This window comes from Coenobita brevimanus, chromosome 74 (genome assembly GCF_032717465.1).
Source record: "Coenobita brevimanus isolate Jiangsu-jjx chromosome 74, ASM3271746v2, whole genome shotgun sequence".
Taxonomy (NCBI): Eukaryota; Metazoa; Arthropoda; class Malacostraca; order Decapoda; family Coenobitidae; genus Coenobita; species Coenobita brevimanus.
This window is the reverse complement of record NC_137027.1, coordinates 30,371,224-30,394,715: the sequence shown is the minus strand read 5'-3', so window position 1 is coordinate 30,394,715 and position 23,492 is coordinate 30,371,224. Positions and strand designations below refer to the sequence as shown.

Genomic DNA, 23,492 nt, shown 5'->3' with positions numbered 1-23,492 from the left:
GTCTATGCAATCTTCCACGCAAGGGAGAGGGTAGTTGTCTGTTTTGGTTATCTGATTAACACTTCTGTAGTCGATGCAAAGCCGCTGTGACCCACCTGGCTTAGGGACTAGAGTGACAGGAGAACTCCACTCGCTCTGACAGGGCTAAATCATCTTGTGGTCCAACAGGTAGCCAAGCTCCTTCTGGATGAGAGGAACTTTCACCGGGTTCACACGGTAAGGAGGCAGTTTAATTGGCTTTGCGTCTCCAACATCGACATCATGCATCAACACAGTGGTTCTTCCTGGAGTGGCACGGAACACTTGCAGGTACTCCTGCAGTAATGCCGAAAACTCCTGCCTTTCCTCGGGAACTAGATGAGAAAGCTTAGTCTGGAAATCATTCATGATATCAGAATTCTTCCCCAAACTATCACTCAGGCTCATACTGCATGGGAGAGCTTCACTTGCAGACTCGGGTGGAACAGCTACAGTGCAGACTGGGTTATGTTCGTCCCGCCTGTGATATAACTTTAGCATGTTGATGTGACAAAGTTGCTTGTTCTTTCTACGATCTGGTGTGGCGATGACATAGTTGACATCACTGAGTTTCTTCTCCTCGAAATAAGGACCACTAAACTTGGCTTGAAGAGGTTGCCCATGCACTGGTAGCAGAATCAAAACCTGATCTCCTGGGTGAAAGTGGCGTAACCTGGACTTCTTATCATATCAAGTCTTCATCTTCTCCTGAGCAGCTCTTAAATTCTCTCTCGCCAGCTGTAAAGCAGTGGACAGCCTTTCTTTGAACTTCGTCACATACTCCAGCAGGTTGACGTCATCTTCCTCCGACAGCCAGCATTCCTTGAGTAGCTTAAGGGGTCCTCTTACTTCATGGCCAAACAGTAGTTCAAAGGGTGAGAAGCCCAGTGACTCATTTGGAGATTCCCTTGCGGCAAATACAACGAATAGAAGACCTTTATCCCAATCTTTCTGATGTTCCAAACAGTATTTCCTGAGCATCGATTTGAGTGTTTGATGATATCTCTCCAACGCTCCTTGGGTCTGGGCATCGTAAGCTGAAGACGTGATCTGGGTGATGCCCAACTCTTTCAGAGACTGCTTGAAAACATTTGACATGAAATTACTTCCCCGGTCTGACTGTACCTCCTTGGGCAGACCAGACTTGGTGAAGAGCCCTAGCATTTCCTCAACCACGTTCTTTGCTGAGATATCTCTAAGTGGAATGGCTTCAGGATAACAAGTAGCCATATCAATCAGGGTCAACACATAAGAAAATCCTGAAGAAGTCTTAGGAAGAGGGCCCACAATATCCACCAACACACGGGTGAATGGTGCCTCAAAAGGAGGAATGGGAACTAGAGGTGCAACCTTATCGGTCTGATTACACTTCCCCACAACTTGACAGGTGTGACAAGACTTACAATACCAGGAAACATCTCTGAAGATACCTGGCCAGTAGAAGTGTTTCAAAATGCGTGCCACAGTCTTCCTCACTCCAAGGTGTCCTGCCAAACTGGAATCATGAGCCACTCTAATGATATCCTGCCTACAAACACGAGGGATGACAACTTGATGTACAACCTCCCATTCACAGTCGGCTGATGCTATTGGGGGTCTCCACTTCCTCATAAGTACTCCTGACTTTATATAATAAGTAGAAGCACCAGCTGACTCTTCCTCACTGCAAGCAGAGTTAGCCAGACCTTTCAACTCAGGGTCAGCAACCTGCAACTCAACCAACTCTTGACGAGACAAATTATCAACACTACGGAGTATTGCCTCATCTGGTGAGTGGTCCAAATTAGCAAGAAAAGTGTCAGCTAGGATAACATCATCGTCATCATTATCCTCTAAGTCACCAGTAACTTTAGACTTAGCCCTAGTGACAGCACACGCAGAGAACACATCAGGGACATCACAATCCTGGGACGCAGTCACTGGTTCACTAGACAACTGAGGAGCTGGACACACTTGACTTCCACCAATATCATTTCCAAGTAAGAGAGTTACACCTGACATTGGGAGTGTCTCAACTAACCCAACCACAACGGAACCATTAACAAAACCAGACTCTAAATTCACTCTGCACAGAGGGACAGAGAAGTAATTATTCCCTACACCTTGTAAGATTACAGTTTCATCAGAGGAATTAACATTAGAGCCTAGAACACTGGTCAGCATATGGGATTGGCAAGCACCTGTATCACGATATATTTTAACTGTTTTCATATCATTACTGTCCAGAGGACTGACAAAACCATCAGACAGGAAATTAGCACATGAACTCTTGAGAGTGTCACCCACGTTACTGCTCAAAAGTGGAGCTTCATCATGAGAATTTAATTTACCCCTCAAAGCAGGTTCAGTTAACTCGGTTAAAGAATTCTGGGAACTCTCAAGGGTGGACACTAGACCAACTGACTGAATATTTAAAGACTCCTTTTTATTCACATCACGCAGTCTCCTGAAACATTTCTCCCTAGTATGACCTAGCTTACTACAATAGTACATTTACTTTTCTGAAATCTAGAGGTGGAGCTGGTATTTACTTCCTGAGAAACATGATCTTTATTCTCTTTCCTGTTACCTGTACTCTGAGTAGAGGGAACGTACTTACTCTCAGCTTTCCTTTTTTCTTTAGAATATCTCTTGTGAGTGAGAACATATTCATCAGCTAAAACTGCAGCATCAGACAAATTATCTATTCGTTTCTCATCAAGATATAGGCTTACATCTTTATTAATACACCTTTTGAAGTCCTTAGCAAAATCATCTGCTTAAATTTATCAAAATCAGAATTTACATTCTTAGAATTTAACCACTGCTCTAACAGATCTTGTTTGATTTTTGCATACTCAACATGAGATTGCTTATCTTGCTTATAAGTTGTCCTAAATTTTACTCTATAGGCTTCAGGAACAAGCTCATAGGTCTTAAGAATCAAGCTCTTAACTACATCATAATTATCAGATTGATCCTGAGGCAAAGATGCATAAGTTATTTGAGCTTTACCGGTGAGAACACTCTGAAAGAGTACTGGCCAATACTTTTTGGGCCAATTAAAACCTGTAGCTACCTTCTCAAACAACTGAAAATACTTTGTTAAATCAGATTCATTAAAAGGAGGGACAAGTTTAACATATTTAGCCACATCAAAATCATCAGAGCTAGATGATCCAGTTCCACCTTGTTTCATGCGATACTCATGGTCTGCCTGAATCCTACCAAGTTCAATTTGTGCCTCCTGAATACGAGCCTGAGACTCAGCCTCCTTAGTACGTGCCTGAAACTTAGCCTCCTTAGCACGAGCCTCCTGCAGGGCTAGCTGAAACTTAGCTATTTCAATCTGCGTTTGCTCATCTGGAGGAGTTACATTAAACAAGCTTTTATTAATCATGCCAACAATTTGATTTTTATAATGATGAGAGTGAACAGCAATTCCCAATTGTTGAGCAACAAGCTTAAGTTCATTCTTTGTTCTGTTTTCTACATCACACACTGTTTGCACATTTGACAAAAAATCTTTGGCTTCATCAAGAGTAGTAATAGTAGACATCATGAATAAATCACAGTCAAAAAATATCAGGCAATATCCTTATGATAATATCCTGAATATCCTGATAAGAGGTCGCCAAATTAATGTTACGGAACAGAGAGAGATAATGAACACTTCAAGTGAGGATACTAAAATCAGTACTGTCCCGCAAAGTTCCAGGTTCAAAACAAAAGTCTTTGGTAAAATTACAAGTTAAAGTTTAATGCTCAAACTAACAACTAAACATTCAGGACTCATAAGGATAATGTAATGGCAAAACAGGTTACATATATGGTTAACTGCAATAGCCTCTATTAACACGAATTAGCAATAGCAAATTTATCTAAGTCTGTCTATCTATCTATAGCCCGACGCCCTAATCCCGCAAAGGGTGGCCGCAGACAAAACGCCTCCAAGTCGCTCTGTCACCCACCATTTGACTACCCTCCTCCCAACTCACCCCCCCCCCTCCCTCATATACCTCTCAACTCCATCCCTCCATCTCATCCTCGGTTTACCTCTCCCTCTCCCTCCCTCCACCTCACCTACATACACCCTCTTAGTCAGTCTTTCATTCTCCATTCTCTTTACATGTCCAAACCACCTCAGTGTATTTCTCCTAATCTTCTCAACCACATCCACATCCACCCCACAGCGCTCCCTCACTCCCCCATTCGTCAACCTGTCCCTCCACGCCACTCCACACACTCCTCTCAAGTAACTCATTTCCACTGCTCTCACTCTTGACTTGTTCCCCTCTTGCAAGGTTCATGCCTCGCTTCCATACGTCAGGGTAGGGATCACAATACTATCATGCAGTGACTTCTTAACTTCCATACTCACCTCCCTATTTCTCATCACTGCTTTCAGTGTACCAAAACCTTTCTTCCCTGCTGTACCCTTTCACGCACTTCATCCCCCAAAGTTCCATCCTTACTCATCACACTACCCAAGTACTTGAATGCACTCACATTCTCCATATCCTCACCATCCAACCTCACTGCACACTCTGTGACTTCATTCCTCTCAAACACTATAACTTTACTTTTGTTTACATTAACTTTCAGATTCCTCCTCCTACACACTGTCCCAAATTCATTCACCAAACCTTGCAACTTCCATTCATCTTCACTCAACAGAACTGTATCATCAGCAAACAGCAACACCGGAAGCTTCCAAATCTCACCCTCATTCATTAGAGCCACCCCCACATCCATTGCCCTACCCTGCACCTCCTTTACAACCCCATCCATGTATATATTAAACAGCCATGGAGACATCACACAACCTGTTTCAGTCCCACATTGAGATCAAAGAACTCACTCAGCTCACCATCTACTCGTACCATAACCCTAGCTCCCTCGTTCATACTCTTCACAGCACTCAACAATTTCCCCTCCACTCCATATATTCTTAATACCTTCCACATACCTTCCCTATCTATTCTGTCATAAGCTTTCTCCAAGTCCATGAAGGCAGCATACATTTTCCTTCCCTTCTCTAGATACTTCTAAGTCAGCCCTGATAAAATGAGAAAACCGGATAATGCTCAGTTAAAGCAAGATATAATATTATTACAGATACAAACTATTATTAATACTGACTGACAGTATGGAACCAATATGAATCATAAAAACCTTACCAGGCTCACGAATGAACGCCTTAGGCTATACAGTACAAGAAAAATGGTAATAACACTCATACTCAAATTATACAGCAGCTAGATGGCTGGAGACTTCCTGGGCACTCACAAAAATAATAATATACTGTACAGGGGAGGACAGAGATGTGAGCAGAATGAGGAGTAGATCTAACTGGCAACTAATGCAGAGACTGAGCTCATTATATAGGAGCCGGCAGAGCTTGATTCAACTTGTAAGAAGGACGCGGAAATGAAGGCATAGGGGAGGAAGAGTTGACAGTCCTGCTCTGAACAACAGAAAGAATGACTTACTTTACTATAAGGGGGAGAAGGGAGGAGTGAGGTAAAACACTCAAGCCAGGTCACTATGGAAGCCACGTGGTGAATTGTAAACAAACATGTAACATACTGTACATTAAGATCATACAAAGGATGATGCAGTCATGAACAAAACTGCATCATAAGTTAGAATTATACAAGGGATGATGAAATCATAGGCTATGTAACAATATATATATATATATATATATATATATATATATATATATATATATATATATATATATATATCCCATTGGATCCCAGGGGTGCTGGGCGAGGCATGGCACTGGGTGGGTATTAAACGTACCGCCCTCCGCCTATCGGCTCGTAGTCGCGAAGCTCATTGGTCCCTACCCGGGGGTTCCCTACTTTACAAAGGAATGAATAATCCCAGTTCTGTCCAATATTCCGGACACAGGGCTCCAATGGGTTAAATATATATACATCCATCATCCAATCTTACGTTGTCCCATGAGGAGCGTAGGAGCCCGGGGCTAGGCAGGTTGGTCCTGACATTTAAGATGAGAGTGACCAGCCTCACTCATCCCGGAGTGGCATTACGTGAGCAATAAACTCCAACCATTCCTTGAATATAAACCTTCACCTGGTCAATCCGATTGGAGTGCCGTAATTACCCACTAAACCACCAGGCGCCATAATTTGGTTACACGGTTACAACCCAGCGTAGTAAATGGTTTCTTGGTGTACAGGAAACCATTTGGCTTGTCACTCAGTGTAGAGTCACCCAATGGCAGAAGGAAGAGGAAAGAATGCAGGAAAGAAGGACGGAAGGGGGAGTGTAATCACCCGTAGGCAGAAGGACAAGGAAAGAATGAAGTAAAGAACGACAAAAGAGGAAGGAAAGAAAGAAGGAAGGAGGAAAGGAAAGGACAGACACCCGAGAGCAGCACTACATCGAGTGAGTGGATGGTGAGCGCGCCCACCAACCACTGTTATATACATATATATATATATCCCTCTAACTGTACAGTTCCTCTCTCTCTGTGTGTGTGTGTGTGTGTGTATATATATATATATATATATATATGTATATATATATCCCTGTAATTGTACAGTTCTTATTTCAATCTTTCGTACTTTTTCGTGAAAAACGGAAATAACTGAAGGCAAGAAACGTGCGCAGTGTTTCCTTAGAGTTAAATATGAACGAAAAGCAATATTTTCGATCCGATCATTCCCACGTACCTGGAAAAGCTAAGTTTTGAAAGACTGGAGATGGACTGAATGATAAACATACTAAGAAGGACAGTTCCTGTTCTTTTCAACTCCACCTCCTGCTCCTGACAGCCACTACGAACTCCGTAATATTAGAACCTCACAAAGCTCTATTGTATCACCTTATCTTAGTGCTCTTGGCAATTATGTACCTTACTGTCTTATCGTAAGGGTGCCATAATTAGCTCTCTTCGTCCAGAGCTTTTGCATGCTGGACCTTTCAGGAAAGTGCTTCAGGTACTACCTATCGCCAACAGGTTTAGAATCGAGTACGTCATGAGTTCAGAATTTCGGATTCGACCGTACTGAATATTTGAAAAGTGTTCACTCCTCTCTCTCTCTGGAACACACTGTGCAGTAACAAGTTAAATGGAAAGCCTTTCTGAACATGAATGTTAAATTTTCTGATATATGTATGCTAAATTTTCTGATATATTCATTGTGGAAAGTGTTAAGAATATATGGAGTAGATGGGAAGTTGTTGAATGCTGTGAAGAGTATGTACAATGGTGCGAAGGCTGCAGTGCGTGTGGATGGTGAACTAAGTGAATTTTTCTCTTTGAAAGTTGGGTTGAAACAGGGATGTGTCATGTCTCCATGGTTGTTCATCTGTACATGGATGGGGTAATAAAAGAGGTACAAGGTAGGGTAGTGGATGTTGGAGTGGCCCTGGTGAGAGAGGATAGTGTTTGGAAACTCCCTGTACTGTTGTTTGCAGATGATACTGTGTTGTTGAGTGAAGACGAAGGGGAGCTGCAAGGCATGGTGGATGAGTTTGGGAGAGTGTGTAAGAAACGTAACCTAAAGGTGAATGTAGCGAAGAGTAAAGTGATGGTCTTTGAGAGAGGTGAAGTCAGTGAATGTACAGCGAGGTTGGATGGTGAGGAATTGGAAAATGTGAGTACGTTTAAGTACTTGGGTAGTGTGATGAGTAAGGATGGAGGTTTGGAGGGTGAAGTGCTTGAAAGGGTACAGCAGGGAAGAAAGGTTGCTGGTTCTTTGAAAGCAGTGGTAAGAAACAGGGAAGTGAGCATGGAAGTGAAAAGGTTACTACATTACAGTATTGTGATACCAACTCTAACGTACGGAAGTGAAGCTTGGACGTTGTTGGAAGGACACAAGTCAAGAGTGAGAGCCGTGGAAATGAGTTATTTAAGAGGAGCCTGTGGAGTCACATGGAGAGACAGGCTGACGAATGAGGATATAAAGGAGCATTGTGGTGTTGATGTGGATGTGATAGGAAGCGTTATGAGGAACACACTGAGGTGGTTTGGGCATGTGGAGAGGATGGAGGATGAAAGACTGACGAAGAGAGTGTATGTGAGTGAGGTGGAGGGGGAAAGAGGGAGGGGGAGGCCGAGGATGAGATGGAGAGATGGGGTGGAGAGGTATATGAGAGAGGGGGTTGTGAGTTGGGAGCAGGGGAGTGAAATGGCGGGGGACAGGGCGACTTGGAGGCGATTTGTTTGTGGCCACCCCAAACGGGATTGAGGCGTCTGGCAATAGATAGATAGATAGATAGATTCATTGTTGCCAGTTTTCTTTTCTCAGCCTTGTATTCTCACTGCCTATGACCTCCAGCTAATGATAGCGCGTCCAGCCACCTCGACGGTTCTTGATTTTTTTCACTGATTGACTTTTATTGCAAGGGTCTTGTTTTGTAGGCTGCTATGTTTTGAGTTCTTTCATGTTTCCATAAAAGAAACACGGTAAGGAAGGAAAGCCAATACCGATTCTATTTCCAAGCATTTATTGTTGGGTCCGATCACTATTACTTGCTGAACAACTATGAGACTCTTACACAATATTAAAAAAAAGATTGTTTGGTTCCGAAGAAGACCATTAGATTTCAACATACGCTGTACAATGCTCACTATCTCGTTGTCTATCGTTATGAGGCACATCAGCATTTATGTCATCAGTTGTGCATTCATTATTGCTCCTTGTCCATTCATATTATTTCCATTATTTCGTGCAACATCTCCTTGAACTCCTAGGCTTCACTCGCTTTCACTTGTATGCCTATATTAATGATCACAGGGGACGACCACGCCTCGTCTCCAGGCATATATACTATTGTATGTGTGTTAAACTGTAAGTTCAGGAGGGGACATAAGGGAACGTGTACCCCATCCTGTTTATATATAGCATGTCCTTCATTACAATAATATCCCTATTATACCTTTATATAACCCTACTAACTTTCGCTCGCCGTCGTGTGTGTGTGTGTGTGTGTGTGTGTGTGTGTGTGTGTGTTGCTCTATATGCTAAAGGACATGAGAGGGCGGCACATTCTAACCTGTTTATTGTAAATATAATTATTTTGTTCTTTCCATATAGCTCGTCTCTATCCACACCCCCGACATACTTTTAAGTTAAATCAATTGACATATAGCTTTTTCGTCAGTCATGTGTGGATGTTTCTCCAGTTTTTATTATGGGAAATAAATACCATGGCACCATTCCCTACACCAGTTTATCCTCCCGTCCATCACGCCCCTGCAGTACTGTCATGCAAAACTCTATTGAGCATCTCAACTTCATGTTCAAGCTTATGTTCTGGAATATTCGGGGAAAAACACTATCTTCCGTCTTACTGTTCTTATCTATAGTTTAGCCTGTGTCCATCACACCCTTTACCATACTCTGATGTAAAGTCCTTGTACAGTATACCGGCTTTAAAGATCATCTCAGCTTTATATTCACTCGCGCGTGTGCGTTGCTCTATATGCTGAAGGACACGAGGGGGGCGTCGTACCCCACCTCCTGCCTTTCATGCACCAGGAGGTTACGACACATATCAGGGCTGCTTTACGACGTCGCTTGCAAGGCGTCTCACAAGGCACTGCGACGGCCTGGACTGAGATAGAGAGCTCCTTGGTGGTTAAGTATCTCGTTGGAAATGATGAAATTCCATGTCGGGTGTCAGAGTTATTCGGAGGATTCGATGGGGGAAACCGGGAACAAAGGTGGACACGCCAGGGTCAACTGGTGTAAACTTTCCAAGCCTGATCAAAGGGAGACAGGAAGCACGGTATATCCATGTAAACTTTCCAAGCCTGATCAAAGGGAGACAGGAAGCAGTGTATATCCATGTAAACTTTCCAAGCTTGATGAAAAGGAGGCAGGAAGCACGGTATATCTAACAGCCAAGACTAATCCTTAAGTTACAGCTGGAGACTCATTTATTTTAATTTGGCCAGCGTCTGAATGTTATATTATGGCTAATACCAGGCGACTAAACTCACTGTGGTGAAACATCTTATCATCTCGATTAAAAAAATCCTCCAGTATCTCCTTCAGTAAGAAATCATTCATAAATCATTAGAATACATGCTATCACCCGTAGATTATTTTAAGTCCAGATCTATCTAGTCTCTGGGAAAAGGCAGGAAAGTGATTTATACGGCAGCAACTACTCATTCTGAAGACGCAGTTTACGTCTTTAAGCATAAGGTTCTTAACTCTTTTAGCTCAAGCATATTTTTCTGTTGCTAATTGAACGTTCTATTCAGGCTAGTAGAGTCTCTTAGTGCCGAAGAAGTCAATGAAGAGCATATCTAATCCAGGCTGGAAAAGTTTATCTGGAGGTGGAAAAAAAAAAAAATCTCCTGTATACAAGTATGGCAAAAATGGCATTCACGATACATTATGGGGGTTAAACCTTATTCCTGCTCCCGCCAGACAGTTTATTTAACTTAAAGGGGCTCACACCACATCTAATTCTTCGTCTGGTGTCATGCCTGGAAATTATGGGCCCGGGGGCGGGAGAGATATGGGCGAGGAGTGAGGATGGGTAGGCGAGGGTTGGGGGGGTTGGTGAGGGGTGGCGGGATAGGTGAGGGGTGTGGATAAGTGAGGGGAGAGGGGGGGGTAGGTGAAAGGGTAGAATTCGGAACATATTATCGATTCTTCCAAACTCCTGACGAAATTATTCAACGTAAATAAATAGGAGGGAAACTAGGAGACGGGGAGGAGGAGGAGGTTCCAGGAAGGAGGAGGAAAAGAAAGTGAGGAAAGGAAACTGGAAAAGGAAGAGGAGAAGAGATGGAAAGGGAGGAGGACGAGAAGGAAGAGAGGGAGGAGAAGGAGGAAAAAGGTAGGAGTTTGTGGAGCAAATAGAGGAGGAGAAGATGGAGGGAAGGGCAAGAACAAAGGAGCTTAGGAATCTTTCTGACATCTATTCCTTAACATTTATGTTCAACGTACGTAACGCTTGTGGTGTCCTGAGTAATAAAAATGCAAACTGCGTCCATATTTACAAAATAATAACATACAAGAAATTTTTTACCTTCTCAGACAGAGGACATGTTCTATTTTGTTCTTGCTATTGACAAGAGATTTTATGAAACTTGGACGCTCTGGAAGGTTTATGCTGATGGAATGTTTCTTACTGATTCTCGCTGCATCTCTGCGTTCAGGTATCGTGAATTAGACAGCTTGACTATATTTTCCACTGCTTCTACTGTTCCTAATCCCTCTGTTCTTCCTATCGCTATGGTTTCTTTTCTGCCTTTTCAATTAGGTGATCCTCCCTACTCATTTACCTTCAGATATTGCGGATCTGACAGCACGATTTCTTTCACTACCGATTCTGCTGTTGCCCCAGTTCCTATTAATGTTTAATCCTATAACTGCTATTAACTGATCCTACCTTCGCTATTGACTGATTCCATCATTCTTACTGACTAACCGCATGTTACTGACTGATCCTATCTTTGCTACTGATTAATCCTCTCTTCATCACTTTAAGTTTTACCAACCAAACCTACCGTTGTTACTGAATGTTCTACCTCCGTTACTAACTAATCCTGCCTTTATTAATGATTGATCCAACCTCTGCTACTAACTGATCCAACCTCTCTTTCTCTCTCTTCAGGTATCGTGGATCAGACGGCATGATTACCACCTACTGACCGTCGGATCACAAGCGTACAGCAGTGATGAGAGGTTTCAGGTCCGTTATGTCAAGCAGGAGAATGTAAGTACTGGAGTGAGTATCAATAGGGAATATGTAAGTAATTAAGTAGGTAAGGAGTGAATAAAAAGGTAAGGATGTAAGATGTGTAAGCAGGTCACACGATGATCATCAGTAAGATCTAAGTAAAGAAGGAAGTAAAGAAGTACATAACGTCGTGAGTAACAGTAAAATGTACAGTATTTAAATAAGAACGTACAGCAGTGGGTATCACAGAGTAAGATGTAAGTAAATACGTAAATAGATTGGTTAACTACGAAGGAAAAAAACTGAAAAAAGGTAACCTTACGCATAAATATAGGAAGCATTACCTTCGAAGTGGTAAAAGCAAAACCAAGTAAAAAAAATATGTAGCTGCTCAGTGCACATGATTACCGAAGTAGCCAGCCATAATAATACATACTTTTTGTGCACAAGCTGATTTGAATTGTCCCATTGATGTTGGGTTTTGTTTTTTAGGTTGGCATAATTGGTAGAAAGGGAAACGAATTAGCATACAAACTGGCACATAACAAGCCACTGAAGCTCCGCGCTGTAATGTATACCTTAATATTATACCGTAAAATACAGTACATACAGTAGAATACATAATAATACCGTTCTTCTGTGTCCTAAATACAGGGTAAACATAGACTGTGTTTTTCGAAATGAAGTAACAAGGCTTGCTAGATCTCCAATTCATATTCTTTTTTTTTTTTTTTTTTTTTCTTTTTGGATCTATCTTCGCCGTACCATAACTTATAGGCGGAAACTATGGTTGGAATGATGTTGATGATGATTCCCTTCCCCTAATTCTTCATATTTTACCCAGTTTCACATACGATCCCTTGCTTTCCTCCATATTTCCTCTCTTTACTTTCATCCTTTTCCCTTTCCCCTTACTGTTCTCCCACCTAACTTTAACCCTTACACCGCGGGCTTGTTTTGCTCTGTTTTGCGTGTCCCGCGGGCATAATCGGGCTCCGACAGACTCTCAAAAAATATTTGCCAAAAATCAGTTATTAGTCCTAGAATATTAAAATTACCTATGCTTATGGCACATACCTTCAGCTTTCTCCTGGGATGTTTGTTGAGCCTTCGTCGATTACCGTAGGACTTGTGGAGACCTCTGAATTTGGGTAACGAAGTCTCCACTTTACACTTCCCGACAACTCGTAATATGATTACCACAGCCAGATATTATCACTAGAAACACTATTTTATGATTATCAAGTAGTTTGGGATCCATACTCCAAAAAAAAAACACTGTGAAAGCAATGAAAATTACGAGCGCGTATGACCTTCCTACTTGCGCTAGTTCGCTGTTGGTATTGTCATTTATTATTCATAAAACCCCTCACACTTTATATTTCTATTAGTATATAACACTTATATATATCTGCAGTCTTTATCCATAAGTTTCCTTCAGTAGTATTAGTTTATTGTCACTGAAGTCATTCAATTTTTCATTCAGTAAAATACATAGAGAGCCACGGATTCACTTTCACTGTCATAACCTCAAGTATTTGTACTCATATTCCTATATTACTAATTATTTACATTTCTATTTACATTTTCTATTGTATTTTCAATATTTACACTTCTATTTTACTTACACTATGTTATTCACTGTCACTTGCAGTAACATAAAACTATATTACAATGTTCAATCATATGTACTGTACATCCATTGCTTTCACTTGCTATTTACACATTATTTACACATTATTTACACATTATTTTCATTTCCCACTTGCACTTTTAGAACTGCTTCTGGCTGTGGTAATTAAAGAAGCAGGTAACACAGAGGGGAACCTGGCACTCAGCGCACTGCCAAGAGGTGCGTTTGTGCTCAGGTGTGCGGCGGGTGGTATGTGCACACACCTGGCACCTGCGGATAGCAGCCTTCCTCTTGGTTGTGGCAGGCATTTGCACCAGTCTGTGCCGATCCATGTACGCCCTCTCCTCAAGTCTGTCGGGAAGTCTTACTGCATGGCGCCTTAGAGTTGCTGCTGTCACATTACCATATCTTTCAAGCAGCTGCTGAACACAAGTCCTGGCGAACAACCTCAGGGAGATGGACTTGGGTGGCTTGACCTTCATCTTGTACAGGATGAAGGCGTTCAGTATCGTCATGTCTATGAGATGAAGAAAAACTTTCCTGTACCACATAGTATTCTTCCTGAGGCAGTCGATCTCTCCAATCATCATGTCGGACTTGTCCACCAGCCACATGTTGATATTGTAGTCTAAGACAGCATCAGGTTTCCTCACAGGTTCGCCTGTCCTACGGTCGACCTTCCCACTGTCTGTCATTTCCCCCTTGTGTACGGTGGTGAGCATGTGCACGACCCTCTTGTCATGCCACCATATTGCCAGCATCTTCTCAGACTTGCGTAGGTGCACGTCTCCTTGCTGCGAGGTTCCTGCCTCTGGGAATTTAGGGAAGTGGGCACGAATACTCTTGACAGTGCCGCAGGAGCCGATGCCGTGCTCTGAAAGGTATTTGGCAAGTTTCGGTGCTGTATAATAGTTGTCTGTATACAGCACATGATTCCCACCAAAATACCTTTTAAGGAGCACTTTCACTACACAGCCTGAGAAGCCAAGGGGATGTGTTTTAACAAGATCGACAGTGCTGGCTGAATAAATGACGAAGTCAAGGATATACCCCGTCTTACAGTCGCACAGTACAAAGAACTTGATTCCAAAGCGATGGCGTTTGCTTGGAATGTACTGCACAAACCGAAGACGTCCTCTGAACAAAACCAAGGATTCGTCAATGATAACCTTCTGAAAGGGGTGGAAGAATGTCATAAACTTATCCTTCATTCTGCTCAGAATCTCCCGGATCTTCCAGAGTGGGTCGGTTTGGGAAGGTACATCGTTGTTGGCAAAGTGCAGGTTTCCCATGATGTTCCGAAAGCGATCTCTGGCCATGTACTTATTGAAGGTGGGTGAGGGTAGTAAGGGGTCCATGGACCAGTATTCTTCCAACTCATGCTTCTTTGAGTGTGGCATGAGAAGCATGAGGGTGAAGAACACATACAGCTCCTGCACTCCCAGCATGGACCACTGTTGCATCTTGGCTGCACCTGTACCACTTGCAGCACGTGATTAATACCTGTTGGTCTCATCACATATGTGCTGCATGACTTCGTCATCGAGGAAGGCCAAAAGGAAGTCCACACACTCAGCATCCTCGTCAAGAGTGAAGGCAGGCTGTATTCCTGAGGAACTCTCGTCGAAATGGAGATGTTCAGAGACAAAATCGGACCCTTCTGTCCACGCGAAGGCGTCCAGGATTCCCTGTCGTGGCAGTGTAGGGTGGGTGAGGGTGGAGGGTGGCTGTGAGGCAGATTTACCTGGTTCAAGGTCGCTCGCACTGGCCCTGGGTTGCCGTACAACACTAGCAGCCCTTACTCTACTGGCAACTCTACTTTTACGGGTCAGGGATTTACCTCTTCCTCTACGGCCTGCCTTCACTGTTGATGCTGGTGGTGACTCCGACGACAAAGACTCCAGAGAAAATTCAGCAGAAGAAGAGGAAGAAATGAATGAAGTGGGCCTTGGGGAACGGGGAGGTGATTCACCTCGGGACTCATGGAGGGCTGGGTCATGTGGGGCCATTGTTCCGGGGCTAACCCGCCGCCTTTTCATTCCCTTCCCAAATTCCTTTCCTTGCTGCACTAACTGCTCATTTCCCTTGGAGCTAGGGATAACTTGGGACACTGAAGCACTCGTACTAGTAGTTTCTGGCACAATTTCCTCACCCAGCTCATCACATGAATCCCCCGAAGGGTCATAGTCACTATCCATCATTATCATTGATAATTCGGCTAGATCACGTTCCACTGCAGAGTCACTTAGTCCTTTCCTGCTTCCCCCACGAGTTTTTCTGGGTGTAGAGGTCACGGGGCCCTTTGCAATGGGCGCAGAAGCGGCAGAAATGGCGGGGCACGAGTGCGACATGCTTTGACCACAGAGGAGGACAAGGAACCAAATGGCGTGGCTTATGTGAGAAGGCAAGGGTTGACAGTGACAATGGGGCTGACAGCTGATAACTTACATGCTAAGAAATTATTGGTAGGAAATCTCTGCAATACATAAAGAAATAGGTAGTTCCAGGTGAATGTAAATGTCACTTAGGCTTCTCCCTTCCTTTCTGATATATATCTTTATTACAGAAATAGATTACAAGGCATAATTCAAAGGGGAAATTACCGTGGGAATTTAGCGAATGAATGCATGTGAGGTGTTGTCAGGTGATAATTAGCCAATTCCTGGTGTATACCACTATCACTTACCTTATTTTTTTTTGGTATATATTATTTTGTATAACTATAGGGCATAGGGCTTGTTTCAATGGATGAAATCTGTGGAAAAATCCAGGGGAGATTTGCTTAGCGCAGCGTGGCAGGGCAGGCGATAGGAAAGGGTAAAGGAGGTGAGGTAGGGAGGGGTGAGAGGGTACTGGAGGGGAGGTAGGAAGGGGAGTCAAGAACGGGGGGAAAATGGCTAAATTGTCAATAATAGATGGGAGTACAGATGAGATTAGGAGTATGGACTATTGGTGGACAGTAGCAGTACATGCTAAAAAATGATTAGTATGAAATCTCGAAAATACAGAAAAAAGTAGGTAGTTCCAGGTGAATGTAAATGTCACTTTGGCTTCTCCCTTCCTTTCTTATATAAATTTTTTTTATGAGAATAGATTATACGGCATATTTCAAAGGGGAAATTTCCGTGGGAAATTAGCGAACGAGTGCACGTGAGGTGTTGTCAGGTGATAATTAGCCATATCAAGGTGTATAGCACTATCACTTACCTTATTTCTTTTTGGTATATATTATTTTGTATAAGAATAGGGCATAGGGCTTATTTCAATGGATGAAATCTGTGGATAATTCCAGGGGAAATTTGCTTTAGCGCAGCATGGCTGGGGAGGTGAGAGGACAGGGTAATGGAGGGGAGGTAGGGAGGGGAGTCAGGAACGGGGAAAAATGGCTATATTGTCAACAATGGATGGGAGTACAGATGAGATTTGGAGTGCTGACTAGTGTTGGACATTGGCAGTACTGATAGATGATACAAGCCACCACTAGTAAGCCCAGGATAATTCAAAATAACACAGAATCACAAAAGTGACGCCCCGCAGTATGATCCATTGCGCCCGAGCGTCACGAAAGTGACGCCCCGCGGTTAAGGGATTAATAAGATCTCACGTGTGACTTTCTCTTACATCTCCTAAATCTTACACTTAATCTTGTTGCCTTATTTATATTGTTACATAGCCTATGATTTCATCATCCTTTGTGTAATTTTAACGCACAGTATGCTGCATGTTTGATCACGAGCGTGTTCTGCCTCAGTCCCCCCTTCTACCATTATAGTAGAGAAAGTCGTCCTTTCTGTTGTTCAGAGCAGGATTGTCAACTCTTTGTCCCCATGGCTTCATTTGCGCATCCTTCTTACAAGTTGTATCAAGCTCTGCTGGCCCCTATATAATGAGCTCAGTCTCTGCATTATTGCCACTTAGATCTGCTCCTCATTTTGTTCACATCTCTGTCCTCCCCTGTACAGTTATTATTGTGAGTGCTCAGGAAGTCTCCAACCATCTAGCAGCTGTGTAATTTGAGTATAAGTGTTATTGCATTTTGTTCTTGTACTGTATAGCATAGGTTGTTAATTTGTAGGCCTAGTGAGGTTTTTGTAATGCATGTAAGGTTCTTATTGTTAGCAATCATTAATAATATTTTGTATCTGTAATAATTTATCTTGCATTCACTGAGTATTATCTAGTATTCTCATTTTATCAGGGCTGACTTAGATAAATTTACTCATGTTAACTTCGTGTTAATAGAGGCTATTGCAGTTAACCATATATTTAACCTGTGTTTTTGCCATTACATTATCCTTATGAGTCCTGAATGTTTTGTTGTTAGTTTGTGCATTAAACTTTAACTTGTAATTTTATCTAACTCTTTTGTTTTGAACCTGGAACTTTACGGGACAGTAGTGATTTTTAGTATTCTCACTTAAAGTGTACATTATCTTTCTCTGTTCCGTAACATAAATTTGGCGACCTCTTATCAGGATATTCAGGATATTATCATAAGGATATTGCTTGATATTTTGTGACTGTGATTTATTCATGATGTCTACTATTACTACACTTGATGAAGCCAAAGATTTTTTGTCAAATGTGCAAACAGTGTGTGATGTAGAAAACAGAACAAAGAATGAACTTAAGCTTGTTGCTCAACAATGGGAATTGCTGTTCGCTCTCATCATTCTAAAGATCAAATTGTTGACATGATTAATGAAAGCTTGTTTAATGTAATTCCTCCAAATGAGCAAACGCAGATTGAATTAGCTAAGTTACAGCTAGCCCTGCAGGAGGCTCAGGCTAAGGAGGCGGAGTCTCGTGCTAAGGAGGCTGAATTTCAGGCCCTTTCTAAGGAGGCTGAGGCACAAGTTGAAATTGCTAGGATTCAGGCAGATCATGAGTATCGCATGAAACAAGGTGGAACTGGATCATCTAGCTCTGATGATTTTGATGTGGCTAAAAGTGTTAAACTTGTCCCTACTTTTAATGAATCTGATTTAACAAAGTATTTTAAGTTGTTTGAGAGGGTAGCTACAGGTTTTAATTGGCCAAAAAAGTATTGGCCAGTACTCCTTCAAACTGTTCTCACCGGTAAAGCTCAAGTAGCTGATGCATCTTTGCCTCAGGATCAATCTGATAATTATAATGTAGTTAAGAGCTTGATTCTTAAGGCCTATGAGCTTGTTCCTGAAGCTTATAGACTAAAATTTAGGACAACTTATAAGCAAGATAAGCAATCCCATGTTGAGTATGCAAAAATCAAAGATCTGTTAGAGCTGTGGTTAAATTCTAAGAATGTGGATTCTGATTTTGATAAATTTAAGCAGATGATTTTGCTGGAGGACTTCAAAAGGTGTGTTAATAAAGATGTAAGCCTATATCTTGATGAGAAAAGAATAGATAATTTGTCTGATGCTGCAGTTTTAGCTGATGAATATGTTCTCACTCACAAGAGATATTCTAAAGAAAAAGGGAAAGCTGAGAGTAAGTACGTTGCCTCTACTCAGCGTACAGGTAACAGGAAAGAGAATAAAGATGATGTTTCTCAGGAAGTAAATACCAGCTCCACCTCTAGATTTCAGAAAAGTAAATGTACCTATTATAGTAAGCTTGGTCATACTACGGAGAAATGTTTCGGGAGACAGCGTGATGTGAACAAAAAGGAGTCTTTAAATATTCAGTCAATTAGTCTAGTGTCCACCCTTGAGAGTTCCCAGAATTCTTTAACTGAGTTAACTGAACCTGCTTTGAGGGTTAACTTAAATTCTCATAATGAAGCTCCTCTTTTGAGCAGTAACGTGGGTGACGCTCTCAAGAGTTCATGTGCTAATTTCCTGTCTGATGGTTTTGTCAGTCCTCTGGACAGTAATGACAGGAAATCAGTTAAAATATATCGTGATACAGGTGCTTGCCAATCCCTTATGTTGACCAGTGTTCTAGGCTCTAATGTTAATTCCTCTGATGAAACTAATCTTACAAGTTGTAGGGAATAATTACTTCTCTGTCCCTCTGTGCAGAGTGAATTTAGAGTCTGGTTTTGTTAATGGTTCCGTTATGGTTGGGTTGGTTGAGACACTCCCAATATCAGGTGTTTTGGAAATGATATTGGTGGAAGTCAAGCGTGTCTAGCTCCTCAGTTGTCTAGTGAGCCAGTGGTTGCGACCCAGGATTGTGATGTCCCTGATGTGTTCCCTGCATGTGCTGTCACTAGGGCTAAGTCTAAAGTTACTGGTGATTTAGAGGATAATGATGATGATGATGTTATTCTAGCTGACACTTTTCTTGCTAATTTGGACCACTCACCAGATGAGGCAGTACCCCGTCGTGTTGATAATTTGTCTCGTCAAGAGTTGGTTGAGTTGTAGGTTGCTGACCCTGAGTTGAAAGGTCTAGCTAACTCTGCTTACAGTGAAGAAGAGTCAGCCGGTGCTTCTACTTGTTATTATGTAAAGTCACGAGTACTTATGAGGAAGTGGAGACCCCCAACAGCATCAGCCGACTGTGAATGGGAGGTTGTACATCAAGTTGTCATCCCTAGTGTTTGTAGGCAGGATATCATTAGAGTGGCTCATGATTCCAGTTTGGCAGGACACCTTGGAGTGAGGAAGACTGTGGCACGCATTTTGAAACACTTCTACTGGCCAGGTATCTTTAGGGATGTTTCCTGGTATTGTAAGTCTTGTCACACCTGTCAAGTTGTGGGGAAGTGTAATCAGACCGAAAAGGTTGCACCTCTAGTTCCCATTCCTCCTTTTGAGGTGCCTTTCACCCGTGTGTTGGTGGATATTGTGGGCCCTCTTCCTAAGACTTCTTCAGGATTTTCTTATGTGTTGACCCTGATTGATATGGCTACTCGTTATCCTGAAGCTATTCCACTTAGAAATATCTCAGCAAAGAACGTGGTTAAGGAAATGCTAGGGTTCTTCACAAAGTTTGGTCTGCCCAAGGAGGTACAGTCAGACCGGGGAAGTAATTTCATGTCAAATGTTTTCAAGCAGTCTCTGAAAGAGTTGGTCATCACCCAGATCACGTCTTCAGCTTACCATCCCCAGACCCAAGGAGCGTTGGAGAGATATCATCAAACACTCAAATCGATGCTCAGGAAATACTGTTTGGAACATCAGAAAGACTGGGATAAAGGTCTTCCATTTGTTGTATTTGCCGCAAGAAAATCTCCAAATGAATCACTGGGCTTCTCATCTTTTGAACTATTGTTTGGCCATGAAGTAAGAGGACCCCTTAAGCTACTCAAGGAATGCTGGCTGTCGGAGGAAGATGACATCAACCTGCTGGAGTATGTGATGAAGTTCAAAGAACGGCTGTCCACTGCTTTACAGCTGGCAAGAGAGAATTTAGGAGCTGCTAAGGAGAAGATGAAGACTTGGTATGATAAGAAGTCCTGGTTACGCCACTTTCAGCCAGGAGATCAGGTTTTGATTCTGCTACCAGTTCATGGGCAACCTCTTCAAGCCAAGTTTAGTGGTCCTTATTTCGTGGAGAAGAAACTCAGTGATGTCAACTATGTCATCGCCACACCAGATCGTAGAAAGAACAAGCAACTATTTCACATCAACATGCTAAAGTTATATCACAGGCGGGACGAAAATAATCCAGTCTGCACTGTAGCTGTTCCACCCGAGTCTGCAAGTGAAGCTCTCCCATGCAGTATGAGCCTGAGTGATAGTTTGGGGAAGAATCCTGATATCATGAATGATCTCCAGACTAAGCTTTCTCATCTACCTCCCGAGGAAAGGCAGGAGTTTTCGGCATTACTGCAGGAGTACCTGCAAGTGTTCCGTGCCACTCCAGGAAGAACCACTGTGTTGATGCATGATGTCGATGTTGGAGACGCAAAGCCAATTAAACTGCCTCCTTACCGTGTGAACCCAGTGAAAGTTCCTCTCATCCAGAAAGAGCTTGGCTACCTGTTGGACCACAAGATGATTGAGCCCTGTCAGAGCGAGTGGAGTTCTCCTGTCACTCTAGTCCCTAAGGCAGGTGGGTCACAGCGCCTTTGCATCGACTACAGACGTGTTAATCAGATAACCAAAACAGACACTTACCCTCTCCCTCGCGTGGAAGATTGCATAGACAGGATCGGAAAGGCTAGGTTCATAAGTAAGTTTGATTTGTTTAAGGGATACTGGCAAGTACCTATGACTGAACGTGCTAGGGAGATCTCATGTTTTGTAACACTAGGAAAGACTTTTGCATGTTCTGTAATGCCATATGGTATGAAGAATGCACCAGCCACATTTCAGAAGCTCATGAATGTTGTAACAGAGGGTTTGGCAGGGTGTGTTGTTTATATTGATCATGTATTAATCTTCAGTGACAACAGGAAAGATCACCTATGCCATGTCAGTAAATTTCTTGAGCGTTTGGTTCATGCTAATCTTGTAGCTAATTTATCAGTGTGAGTTTGGTCAAGCTAAAGTTCAGTACCTTGGGTTCGTAATTGGTGATGGACATGTTGTACCACCAGGAGCTAAGGTTCAGGTTATAAGTGATCTTCCCAGACCTAAAAGTAGGAAAGAGCTACAAAGATTTTTGGGAATGGTAGGTTATTACCAGAGATTTGTTCTTAACTTTTCTATTCTTGTATCACCACTTACAGACCTACTGAAAAAGGGAGTTAAATTTGTCTGGACTGATAACTGTGAATCCTCTTTCAGCAAACTTAAAGCTATCCTATTAAGTCAGCCAGTGCTCGCTACTCCAAATTTTGCTAAGCCTTTTAAGATGTCTGTTGATGCAAGTGATATAGGAGCTAGGGCTGTTTTGCTGCAAGAGGATGATCAGGGTATTGAACACCCTGTATCTTATTACAGTAAGAAGTTCACTCCACCTCAAAAGAACTACTCAACTATTGAGAAAGAGCTTTTGGCCTTGATTTTGGGTTTACAGCATTTTTCATTTTATTTGTGTTCTGGTTTTGACCCCATAGTCATTTATACCGGTCATAACCCACTGAAATTCCTTAGTAAGTTTAAAGATAAAAATCAGAGATTGACAAGATGGAGTCTACTTCTTCAGGAGTATTCATTAGACATACAACATGTCAAGGGGAAAGAAAATGTTATTGCAGATTGCTTATCTAGACTTTAGACAGATTGTTTTAGAGTAATAAGAAATTTCCTTTGTAAATTTCTTTTTCTTTGTGGGGAGGTGTTACATAGCCTATGATTTCATCATCCTTTGTGTAATTTTAACGCACAGTATGCTGCATGTTTGATCACGAGCGTGTTCTGCCTCAGTCCCCCCTTCTACCGTTATAGTAGAGTAAGTCGTCCTTTCTGTTGTTCAGAGCAGGATTGTCAACTCTTTGTCCCCATGGCTTCATTTGCGCGTCCTTCTTACAAGTTGTATCAAGCTCTGCTGGCCCCTATATAATGAGCTCAGTCTCTGCATTATTGCCACTTAGATCTGCTCCTCATTTTGTTCACATCTCTGTCCTCCCCTGTACAGTTATTATTGTGAGTGCTCAGGAAGTCTCCAACCATCTAGCAGCTGTGTAATTTGAGTATAAGTGTTATTGCATTTTGTTCTTGTATTGTATAGCATGGGTTGTTAATTTGTAGGCCTAGTGAGGTTTTTGTAATTCATGTAAGGTTCTTATTGTTAGCAATCATTAATAATATTTTGTATCTGTAATAATTTATCTTGCATTCACTGAGTATTATCTAGTATTCTCATTTTATCAGGGCTGACTTAGATAAATTTACTCATGCTAACTTCGTGTTAATAGAGGCTATTGCAGTTAACCATATATTTAACCTGTGTGTTTGCCATTACATTATCCTTATGAGTCCTGAATGTTTTGTTGTTAGTTTGTGCATTAAACTTTAACTTGTAATTTTATCTAACTCTTTTGTTTTGAACCTGGAACTTTACGGGACAGTAGTGATTTTTAGTATTCTCACTTAAAGTGTACATTATCTTTCTCTGTTCCGTAACAATATCCCCACAGTATACTAGGGGAGAAGAATATATCCTCTTGTGGGTATGATGTCATGGTGGTTCTCACATCATATGGACCTTTTTCTCCCCTCCCCCCCACAGGACTGGCATTTGCATATCAGATACGTGCAGGTCAGAGATAATGGTGTCTACGAGTGTCAGTGCAGTCACAAGCGCCAGTCAGCCTCTTTGCGAAGCTCAGAGTCCCAGGTATTTCTTATGGGTCTTTTTT

At 42.2% G+C, this 23,492-nt stretch overlaps 1 pseudogene; it reads left to right on the top strand.

Annotated features, from left to right (window-relative positions):
• Nucleotides 1–23,492, top strand: part of LOC145407810 (uncharacterized) — an 84,031-nt pseudogene that overhangs the window by 55,903 nt on the left and 4,636 nt on the right.